The 12,500-nt window shown below is 36.9% G+C and overlaps 1 protein-coding gene across 3 annotated transcripts in view; it reads left to right on the forward strand.

The window, feature by feature from the left end:
* The window catches only part of LOC144956944 (uncharacterized), a 122,721-nt gene that overhangs the window by 6,839 nt on the left and 103,382 nt on the right, over window positions 1-12,500 (forward strand). For all 3 annotated transcript variants that reach the window (XM_078887785.1, XM_078887784.1, XM_078887786.1), the window contains exon 2: window positions 2,633-2,948. The gene's annotated coding sequence lies outside the window, so the exon portion shown is untranslated. The remainder of the gene's footprint in view (window positions 1-2,632; window positions 2,949-12,500) is intronic.

Below are 12,500 nucleotides of genomic sequence, written 5' to 3' on the forward strand. Positions count from 1 at the left end.
CTATCTATCTATCTATCTATCTATCTATCTATCTATCTATCTATCTATCTATCTATCTATCTATCTATCTATCTATCTATCTATCATCTATCTAATCTATCTATCTATCTATATCTATCTATCTATCTATCTATCTATCTATCTATCTATCATCTATCTACTATCTATCTATCTATCTATCTATCTATCTTATCTTATCTATCTATCATCTATCTATCTATCTACTATTATCTAATAATATAATAATAATAATAATAATAATAATAATAATAATAATAATAATAATAATAATAATAATAATAATAAATAATAATAAATAATAATAATAATAATAATAATAATAAAATAATAATAATAATAATACTTTATTGCATCCCAAAAAGGAATTTTTTTGTACAGACGTGTTATAATTTACACAATAAGATAAAAATACAATGGAAATAGGATGTATATATATAAAAAAGGAGCAGCTCTATAACCAGAGCTGCACTTTATGATATGAATAATTTCAACACTGTATAATAGTTAAAACTGTCACTATAAATTGAAAATTGAAAAGATTGTAAAACAAATAAATTAATAAATTAATATTTATATTTTTTAAAAGTAAAAATGAGAAATAATTATATAAAATGATTATTGCTTGTTGTTATAAAGCCTAATACTGGACGGCAGAAAAGATTTTCGGTGTCTCTCTCTGTTTTCGTTGAAATAGAGAAAGGGCGACCACTTCTTTCTGATATAATAATTGATGGTCTTAGTGGATGATACTGGTCATTTAATATTTTAGTTATTTTATTTATACAAAATTTCTCGTATAAAAGAGCTACATCGTCAACATCATTTATATAGCGTTTAATGGATTTTTTAATATTTGAATTTATTTTGTTCCTTTCCACTGCTAAGCAACTGCCTCCCCCCAAGCTGTTATACAAAATGTAAAACACTTTCGATTACTGCTCTATAAAATAATGTGCAGAGGGTTTTATAAATTCTAAACTGAGAGAGTTTTGATAAAAAATATGTACGTCTGCACATCTTATGCCTAATTATTTTCAAGTGTTCATCCCACTTGAGCCTGTCATCAATCGTTACACCAAGGTATTTGTAGTGAGGAACTCGCTGGACGAATTGGTCCTTTGATTTTAACGGTTCTATCGGTTCCTTCACTCTCCTAAAGTCAATCACTAGCTCCTTTGTCTTGCTTATCTTAAGCTCTAGGTGGTGGGTATCACACCAAGACACACATCTATCAATTTATTGCCTATAAGCCACTTCGTTGCCATTTGTTATGAGGCCTTGAAGAGCGGTGTCATCTGCAAACTTTATTAAAGGCACACTCAGGTTTTGACTTCTACAGTCATTCGTGTATATTGTGAATAATACAGGGGACAATACACAACCTTGAGGAGCACCAGTATTTGTAGTTATACGGGAAGATTTGTTTTGTCCTAATTGAACATATTGTGCTCTCTCAGTAAGAAATTCGAGCACCCAAGCAATTATATACTTGTTTAAATTCAGACTAGTCAATTTTTGAACAACCAACTGAGGTTGCATTGTATTGAGCGCTGAAGAAAAATCTGCAAGAAGCAATCTGCAATAGCTCCTAGCGTGATCTAGGTGCCTGTAGATGTTGTTTGTAAACAGCAAAATGGCATCCTCTACGCCACGTCCTGGTTTGTAAGCAAATTGATGACTATCACTCAATGGCATAAACTGATTCCTAATTTTAACAAGAACAAGTTTTTCTAAAGATTTCATAACTATTGAAGTCAATGCAACAGGTCTGAGATCGTTCATAGTTTCAAGTTTTTCTTTTTTTGGAACAGGAATAATTTTTGAAGTTTTCCAAATTTCAGGGATCGAAACGCATTGGAGGGACCAGTTAAAAATATGTGTATAAATGGGGGAAAGCTGATGGGAACATTCTTTTAATAGTTTTCCTTTCAATCCATCCGGCCCAGCAGCCTTCCTCTCGTTTAGTTTCGAAAATACGAATCTCGTTTCCTCTTCACTGACCTCAATAGTCATTTCATCTTCCAAAGCCCTGTCTAATTTATGTTTTTAATTTTCAATATCAAATTTGTTTGCTGTGTCGAAACGTGAATAGAATTTATTTAAAGTTTCAATTTCGATATCTTCTGATATAATCGTGGGCTTTGGATTATAGTTAACAGCAGTTTTAAGCCCCCGCCACGTGTCCCGTATATCCCCAGAAGAAAAGCATTTTTCAATTTTATTTTTGTACTTGTCTCTACAACTAGATATTACTCTCTTTATCTCTTTTTGTTTTGTTTTCAGATCTATTCACCCATCCATCCATCTACCCATCTGTCTATATATCCATCCATCTACCCATCTATCTATTTATCTATTTATCTATCTATCTACTATCTATCCATTCATTTTCTACCTACCTACCTACCTACCTACCTACATACCTACCTACCTACCTACCTACCTACCTACAAAATGTTCTATCTATCGTTCTATCTCTATATAAAATGTTAGATATTCCGTAATCCACATTTTTATGAGATAACATTTAAGCAATGCATGTCGTTGTGACATTCTTATCATTTATTTTCCTGTTTTCTTATTGCATAATCCTTGGTCCTTATCAAATTAGATACAAATGTATTAAAAACGTGTATATTTTGTTTAGACATTTGCAAATGGAACTGGTGATAGCTTGTCATCAAATAGACGTAAAATTTATTATCTTAGACTTGAACCATTTATCTTTGAGTGTAAAGAAAGGCAAAAAGTTGCGCCACACCACCAAATGGTTTATTGAAAGAAGTGTTGGAAGATGACATGAATATGGTAATGGATTCATTTCACGCACTCGGACAAATCGCTTTGCGGATTGCATCTACCTGACCTGTTATTCTTGAAGGATTACCTACCTACTTTATGTCATTGCAGAGACACAGCTAAATAAGGTAAGAGGCCTAAATAATATTGTTAAAAATAAATAAAAAAAAAAAAAAATAAATAAAAAAATAATAATAAACTCATCAACACCCCCCTCCAAAAAATTATTTTTATCACTCAAAAACAATAGCAGTATGTTCTTCCGATACATTATTTCTTTAGCAAAACATGCTCTACAACACACTGTTCATTTTCTTTAAATTTTACGATGTCCAAGAGAAATTTGAATTAAAAAAAATGTTGGTTGTAATCGTAACGAATGTGACGATTTTCGTTGGTAAAGGATTGGGTTAGGGTCTATGGCATATAATATCGTTTACTCCAGCTTAATCCCGTTTTAAGACGGCTAGTATTCACATTATGTCAATGAACGCCGTACAGGTCCATTCTGTCATCGCCAATGGGTTTCAAAGCCTGAGTCCACTCAACCACAACCTCCATGACATTCATCTCTAATGTAAACAGACCCGTCAAGCACTACCAAATATTCGTAGAATTACGAATCTTTTGCTCATGTCCAGTGGCGTGGCGTGCTTACAGTATAAGGTGGTGCCAGAATCAGAAGAAAATGACTTTAAAACATGCTATATTTGTAAATACAAAAAAATGGGGTAAAAATTAAAGAAAAGACTTACTCAGATAAGTACGAGGCGGTATATACTATTTCTTAGTTTTATTATTATATAAATGCTGAAATCCATTTTAACAGATAGATGGCTGTGGTGCCAGGCACCAAATCAACCAATATAACCACGCCCCTGCTCATGTCTACAGAACTTCATACACTTTCACTTTGACTCAATACATCTTGTTGAAAAGGAAAGTTTAGTTCCTTGGAACCTACATTGAGGACTTTAGGAGTATTTTTGGATAATGATGCTGGCAAATTATTATTTTGCAAAGTTATCTATAGTGACTTTTTCTTTTTTCTTCCCTTGGAACTACGACGTTTTGAAATTTCAGGTTGGCAGCGCTGTGTAAACGATACGACAAAATGGCCTTTCACCTGCCACATTGTCAGAAATAGAGAGAGAGAGAGAGAGAGAGAGAGATAGAGAGAGAGTGAGAGAGAGATATATAGAGATAGATAGATATAGAGAGTGAGAGAGATAGACATAGATAGAGAGAGAGAGTGAGAGATAGAGATAGATATCGATAGATAGATAGAGAGAAAGAGAGATAGATAGATAGATAGATAGATAGATAGATAGATAGATAGATAGATAGAGAGAGAGAGAGAGAGAGAGAGAGAGGTGGGGGGGGGGGGGCTGAGGGTAAGGTTACACTATAATATTATGGCGAGAACGATTTAAAATAGTTTTTCATTCCGTCTGGCCAATGACCACTTCAGTGTTTACAGACTGAGTCAACAAAAAGTGATGTTTTCCAATCTTATATAATATACGATTGGTACGGACTAGTAGTAGTACTTGGATAGTAATGATAAGGCCCGTGGAGCCGGAGTTTTCGTACACCAGCGTCTCTGTGGCTTTCAACGGACTAGCATAGGGGCAAATGCTCTCTACCATTGGGATAAGACCCCCAAAAAACTCAGCTACTCAATCATTGCTGGGTCCCTATGGATGGACAGACAATTGGAATTGATTATTTAATTGTCTGCATTCATTGTCTGTCCGATTGTCTCAGATTGCCTGTCCGATTGTCTCGGAAGGTCTCCGATTGTCTGTCCGATTGTCTGTCCGATTGTCTGTCCGATTGTCTGTCCGATTGTCTGTCCGATTGCCTGTCCGATTGTCTCGGAAGGTCTCCGATTGTCTGTCCGATTGTCTCGGAAGGTCTCCGATTGTCTGTCCGATTGTCTGTCCGATTGTCTGTCCGATTGTCTCGGAAGGTCTCCGATTGTCTGTCCGATTGTCTCGGAAGGTCTCCGATTGTCTGTCCGATTGTCTGTCCGATTGCCTCTGATGAATCTTAACAACGCCTCTACCACATTATCTCATTCGTCTGTAGTGTTTCATTCATCCTGTTTTGTTGATGAAGGGGAAACCCGAAACGTCCATTTTATCTGTTTTCGTATATTAAATTGAAGCTTACATCCAATTTCACATTGTTATTTATCTCTTTCAACCTAGTACTGTGTTACTTTGAAATAACATGTATTTTAAAATTTGGGACGAGTTTTCTGGCCAAATTTTTAAATACCTGTTTTTCCAGAGTACGGCAGTTAACTGGTTGATAGGGCGGGGGGGGGGGGGGGGGGGGGGGATTTGAATGGTCTAACACAAAATCTGTCAGGGATCTTCAGCTTTCCTGCTGTGTCGGTTTTCCAAAAAATGTCAATTCTTGGAAAGTTGATGGTTGAGAGAAGAATGGATATAAAAGAATTTTATAATTTGTTTGTCTTTTTTATATTCTTTTTTTTTATTGTTTATATTTAGACTCCATTGTTATGTTGACTTTTACCACAGCTGGTGCGTAACGACAACCCGAAAATGGCTTGATGGATAACGGGAAGGGGAGGGGGTAGCTATGATATTTATTATAACATATAGTAAAAATTTGCATCCTCTTCAGATGGGATGATCGTTGAGCGACAGGGCAGTAGAAAGGGCGAGAACAAGACGAGAAGGTTTGGGGAGTAACGGAGAGAGATAGAGAGAGAGAGAGAGAGAGAGAGAGAGAGAGAGAGAGAGAGAGTGAGAGAGAGATAGAGATAGATAGATAGATAGAGAGAGAGAGAGAGAGAGAGAGAGAGAGAGAGAGCGAGCGTCACACTAATAGCATTGCACACACACACACTCTCTCATACACACAAACACACACATACAAATACACACACACACAGACGCACTCACACATACACATACACACACACACACACACACAACTATAGAAGAAGAAGAAGAAGAAGAAGAAGAAGAAGAAGAAGAAGAAGAAGAAGAAGAAGAAGAAGAAGCCAATAGCAGCATTTAACATTTAGGACAGGACAACGCCTGTTAGGCGATATTACAATTGTCTTTCGGACAGAGACAACGCTGTTAACGTCCAGGTACTCATTTTACACCTGCGGACGGTGAGAGAATGTGAGTTAAGAGCTTTCTCCAAGGACTCAACTATGCGCCCGCCGAGCGAGGCTAGAACCCAGGACCTTCCGATCCGAAAACGAGTGTCATACCACTAGACCACACACATAGTCGCACATCGATCATGCTATTGTCCCTAAAAAAATACGAATTTTCCCAATTTCAGGTAGGCAGGTCCAGACGTACGGTAAGGCCACACACATGCATGCATGCCGTCAAAATACATGACCTTTTCCTGTACAAACTTTGCCATAACAAATGGGCTGCGTCAACGAAGAAGCTAATCCATTTAAATGCTTTCTTTGTTTCGCAAATGTCTCTCACGACTTTCATCTTTTTTGTTTCTTGTCCACAAACCCCGACAAAGAATAAGTTACAAGCCAAATAGTGGCCGAGCTAGCTATACTAGTGTGAACGACTTTCTGTTTTCCCCAAGTTTTTGGAACGAAAACGGTGACATTTATTATTGACCCTGTATTCACACGACGGACGACGTGTACTTATTTGCAGGTCTGACGACCCAATTCCTTATGGGGCTCATTGTTGTAATGGAAATCTCCAAAAAAAAAAAAAAGACGCAAAATATTGTCCATTTAAACAATGTTAAACGAGGCCCATAAGTGAGTTCGGATGTCAGACCTGCATATATGTACAGGATGCACACGGAGAATAAAACTCATATTCAATTACGTTTTTTTATGTTTTAAGCTTTGAAAATAATAATAAAGTGAGGTTTCATTGTTTCTTCATCAATAGATAGAATGAATTTGACGTCACTCAGGTCTTTGTTATTGCTTTTCGCCATCCATGTTTATGAGCAAATCTCACTGAACTCTATTAACCAAACTATAGATAGTATGCGCTTGGCTTAGAAGCTCACAACATTGCCATCCGGAAGTATAACGGACCAACACACAAAACTGTGTGTATCCATGAAAGTTTATAGTCAGATTAATACAGTTTAGTGAGCATTACTCATAAACACGGATGGCATAAAACAATAACAAACCCCTAAGTGACGTCAACTGCGAACTATCTATAAAACTCGTATTCAAATACGTGCTTTTATATGTTTTTAGCTTTTAGAAAATAATAATAAAGTAAGCTTTCATTGTTTCTTCATCAAAAGATAGAATGAATTTGACATCACTCAGGTCTATGTTATTGCTTTTTGCAATCCATGTTTATGAGTAATTCTTACTAAACTATATTAACTAGACTATAAACGTTCAAGTTCAAGGTCACACATAGTTTTGCGTGGTGGTCCGTTATACTTCCGGATGGCAATGTTGTACGCTTCTTAGCCTAGCGCATACTATCTATAGAAGTGTGCAGTTGGCTAAGAAACTCACAACATTGCCATCTCGAAATTTAATGGACCAACACACAAAACTATGAGTGATCGAGGTGGTTTTTAGTCTTGTTAATACAGTTTAGTGAGAATTACTCATTAACATGGATGGCAAAAAAAAGCAATAACAAAGACCTGAGTGACGTCATCTTCATTCTATTTATAAAAAGCTAAACATTTCGTGTTTTGGATCATTTGAATTTAAGATTCTAATTCAATTTTCGGTATCCGATTCAAGCACGGCATGATCTTTATTACATTTCCATGTGCTCGAAGTCATTGGTCACATTGCAAAGTGTGCTCAAAATGACCCACATAGTGAAAAGTATTCACAATTTGAGAAATGTCAAACGTTAAAAATGGTCATTTTGCTCAGCATGACTCATGGGTATGTTACAACTTTCATAAACAATGCAGCGTGTTTGATGCATTGAGAAATGTCAATCGTTGTACAGCAACAAATCATGTGATCGATGACTAGGTTGGACGAAAACAGAAATATAGATCGCTCCATTAGTGTATGGAGAGTTTTGATCCAATATTTAATGGGAATTATCTATATTACCTTCCCATGTGCTCGAAGTCATTGGTCACATTGCAAAATGTGCTCAAATGACCCACATAGTGAAAAGTGTTCACAATTGAGAAATATCCAACGTTACAATTGGTCATTTTGCTCAGCATGATCAGGTATGTTTACAATTTCATAAACAATGCAGCGTGTTTTGATGCATTGAGAAATGTCCAATCGTTGTACAGCAACAAATCATGTGATTGATGCCTAGGTTGGACGAAAACATGAAATATAGATCGCTCCCATTATCCATTTGAGGCGATGGGTAACTGATAGGTTTGTGTGCGGCTAGAGGGTGGTCTAGTGTATGACAATCGCCTTCGGATCGGAAGGTCCTCTGTTCGAGTCCCGCTTAGGGCGGCGCATAGTTGAGTCATTGAAAAAAATAAAGCTCTTTATTCACGTTCTCTAACCGTACTCAGGTGAAAAATGAGTTAACATAGCCGTTATCATCATTGCCTCTGTTCATGCCTAATGTGTCGTGTTGCTGTTGATTAAGGACCCCCTATAAAGTACTTTGGCACGTCTAGTAGATATTGACCTATCGATGGTATGAAGATGACGTCACCCAAGTCTTTGTTATTGCCTTTTGCCATCCGCGTTTATGAGTAATTCTCACTAAACTGTATTAAACAGACTAGAAACGTTCAAGGTTACACATAGTTCTGTGTGTTGGTCCTTTATACTTCCGGATGGCAATATTGTGAGCTTCTAAGCCTAGCGCATACTATCTATAGTGAACTTCTGAGCCAAGCGCATACTGTCTCGTGGGTATTGCCCTATATAAAAGCTGACGTTTTTGTTTGTTTAGTTGGGGGTTTTTTGTGGTCACGTGTCAGTGTGCGTGTGCCAGAACTATAAAAACGTGCCAGCTATCGAATTAAGTTCCTTGAATTACAAGTAGATAGGCTCGTCAGACAGACAGACAGGCAGTAAGTAGTAAAGTAGAACGAGGTAACAAACTGGCTAATCGGTGCAGTGACACGGTCACCCTACACTGTACCAGTCAACTAACTGCCGGCCTACTCTGGAAAGATAAGATACTTAAATATTTGGCCAGAAAACTCGTCCTTCAAATATCGATCGTTTAAATGACCCTCATCTTAGCAACAAAAAAACCAAAAAAAAAAAAAAAAAAAAAAAAAAAAACCCATCTCAAACAAGGTACTGCTGCTTCTTATGGTTCACACTATTATGTTATGACGATCGACCCAATCAGCAAAGTCCGGTCCGCATTCGTGCACCGTCGCGAACCCGCCTGGTAGCATCGTCACAACACACCTTTCGACTAGATGCTCTGCCGTTTCGGGTTCTTGTCCACAGCGTGGACATATTGGACAGGAAGTTAGACCCCACTGATGTAACGCACCGGCCGTTAGGCAGCTCCTCGACCGAAGCCGATTCGCAGCTACCCAGTGTCTCCTCTTACTGGTTCAAAGCCTGGCAACTTCTCACCAAGCTTAGAGGAGTGTAGGTCCCCGCCCCCACGAGGGATTGAATTCGTCCAAACCGACTTCCATCTCGTATGTGCAGCTCTGTCCGTAGTCAGGGATTCTGCGTACAAGGGTTGCCGGGACTTATTTCGGCTCGAAACGGGGGCACCGTTCATTATGCGCATGAGAGGGGTATCCCCATTCCCTCTCTCTTTGATCTTACTCAGCCAGCAAGGTAATAAAGAAGACTTTGCAAAGTCCCAAATTTGAGAGTTTTGTTTTGCTTCTTTGTCTATTTTTTGTTGTTTTTATTTGCCAAAATGCGAATCATTTAAATCCCAAATAACTATTTGAATAAAGTTTTCTGGCCAAATTTTTAAATATTATGGCAATCAAGAGTACGGCAGCTAAGTGGCTACTTTAACAGATATATTATGCCTGTACTACAGTACGCCAGAAAAAAAAAAAATGACGTTTGGCCAAAAAACTCGAATATCGATCGTTTAAAGTGACCCCCCACCTTATCAAAATTTCTCAAACCTAGGACATTAATCTGGGAATTAAATAGAAGTTTTCTGGGGGGGGGGGGGGGGGGGGCTCTAGCCTCGCTCGGCGCTTAGTTGAGTCCTTGGCGAAGGCTCTTTACTCACATTCTCTCTCCGTACTCGGGTGTAAAATGAGTACTTGGACGTTAAAATTGTGTGTGTGTGTGTGTGTGTGTGTTTGTGTGTGTGGTTAGACGAGGGTTATTTATTCTTATCGCTCCGTATTATTTGAATGACTGACGAGTTTTCTGGCCAAAATTTTACAAATGTGTTCTTTCGAAGTACGTCAGTTTCGTGTCAGCTATATTGACACCCACTGATAGTGGGTATGGTTGATTAATTAATATATAGAGATAAGTCTTCTTGGAATAAAGATTATATAATGTGAAATTGATAAAGGTTTTTTTTAAAAAAGTTGACACATGGATCTGTTTGAAATTTATAACCAAAGACTCATAACGTATAAATCTGTTCAAAAATACAAAGTGATATATTGATCCCCAAATTTTTATAGCACATTCTTCTGCAATTAACTAACTCAATCCCAGAGACTTTTGCTACTTTTCAAAATTGGAAAAAAAAATGTATTAAAAATAAGCATGTACATAGATTTTTTTTCAACTATCATTAACATGTAAAAAAAAACTATAAAACATTAGCTTTGATACTACGCCTATAATTTGTCACAGAAAAATGTAATAAATAGGCATGGGGTAAAAGTAACCCCGGGTAAAACTACGGATATAGTCGGTGTTAGGGTTGAGTGAGTTAATCGCCAAAATTTAAAAAAAAATAATTATACGGACAATTAATACACGGAACTGTTTGAAACTTATAACCAAAGACTCCAAAAGTGTATTCTAGCACTTCAAAAAATGCCTTCGACAGGCAGCTCTATAACTTTCAATATGAATTTGATGATAATGTTTGTAATTGTTATGTTTTTGATTGTTTATGATTATGATCGATGTATACGTATATAGATAGAATGCGCTTGGCCAAGGAGTTCACAACATTGCCATCCGGAAGTATAAAGGACCAACACACAAACTCTGTGTAACCATGAACGTTTATAGTCTGGTTAATACAGTTTAGTGAGAACAACTCACAAACGCGGATGGCATAAACAATAACAAAGGTCTGAGTGACGTCATCTGCATACTATCTATATGTAGGTTTGACATCCGAAAACAATTATAGGTCTAGTTTGTTGTAACGGACAATAATTTCCTTCATTTATTTATTTATTTATTTATTTATTTATTTATTTATTTATTTATTTATTTATTTATTTATTTATTTGAGATGTCCATAACAGCAATGCGCCCATAAAGAATTGGGTTATCAGACCTACAAATAAGTGCACGGCGTTAATGATGTAAATGGTGATCACAGTTATGATAATATCTGTCAATTTTGACCTGGATCTTTCTTTCTTTTTTTTTTTCATTGGATATTTAATAATAATAATAATATTTATAATAATAATGATGATGATAACGCTTTGCTGAGAAGCTAGGGCAGATGACCAGATAGGGATTCAAACTCATGACCCTTGTATTCAGGTTAAAAAAAAGAGCCAAATGTGTTCCTATCATCAAAACCACAAGTACAAACCACTATAGATAGTATGCAGATGACGTCACTCAGGCCTTTGTTATTGTTTTTGCCATCCGCGTTTGTGAGTTGTTCTCACTAAACTGTATAGATAGAATGCGCTTGGCCAAGGAGTTCACAACATTGCCATCCGGAAGTATAACGGACCAACACACAAACTCTGTGTAACCATGAACTTTTATAGTCTGGTTATACAGTTTAGTGAGAACAAATCACAAACGCGGATGGCAAAAACAATAACAAAGGCCTGAGTGACGTCATCTGCATACTATCTATTAACCAGACTATAGAAGTTCATGGTTACACAGAGTTTGTGTGTTGGTCCGTTATACTTCCGGATGGCAATGTTGTGAACTCCTTGGCCAAGCGCATTCTATCTATAGTAGGTTTGGTAAAATAGCACACACACACACACACACACACACACACACACACACACACATCTGCAGTCTTTCTATCATGTTTATTTAAATGGGCAATACCCGATCCGTATGATATGATCATTATATTATATCAAACCATAAAACGTTTGTACTAAAAAGGCAATAAAATTTGATAACATCTAACCATACTGGTTTTTTTTTTTCCAACACTAGAATCGTAAATACCAAATGTTGCACACACACACAAATACACACACACAAACACACACATACATACACACAAACACACACACATACACACACACACATACACACAAACACACATACACACACACACACACACACACACACACACACACATCTGCAGTCTTTCTATCATGTTCAAGGCAGCTGTTTATTTAAATGGGCAATACCCGATCCGTATGATACGATCATTATATTATATCAAACCATAAAACGTTTGTACTAAAAAGGCAATAAGATTTGATAACATCTAACCATACTGTTTTTTTTCCCAACACTAGAATCGTAAATACCAAATGTTGCACACACACACAAACACACACACACACACACACACACACACACACACACACATATACAGCACAGCACA

Source organism: Berghia stephanieae, chromosome 11 (genome assembly GCF_034508935.2).
Source record: "Berghia stephanieae isolate SIO BIC M18660-M18661 chromosome 11, UCSD_Bste_1.3, whole genome shotgun sequence".
Classification (NCBI taxonomy): Eukaryota; Metazoa; Mollusca; class Gastropoda; order Nudibranchia; family Aeolidiidae; genus Berghia; species Berghia stephanieae.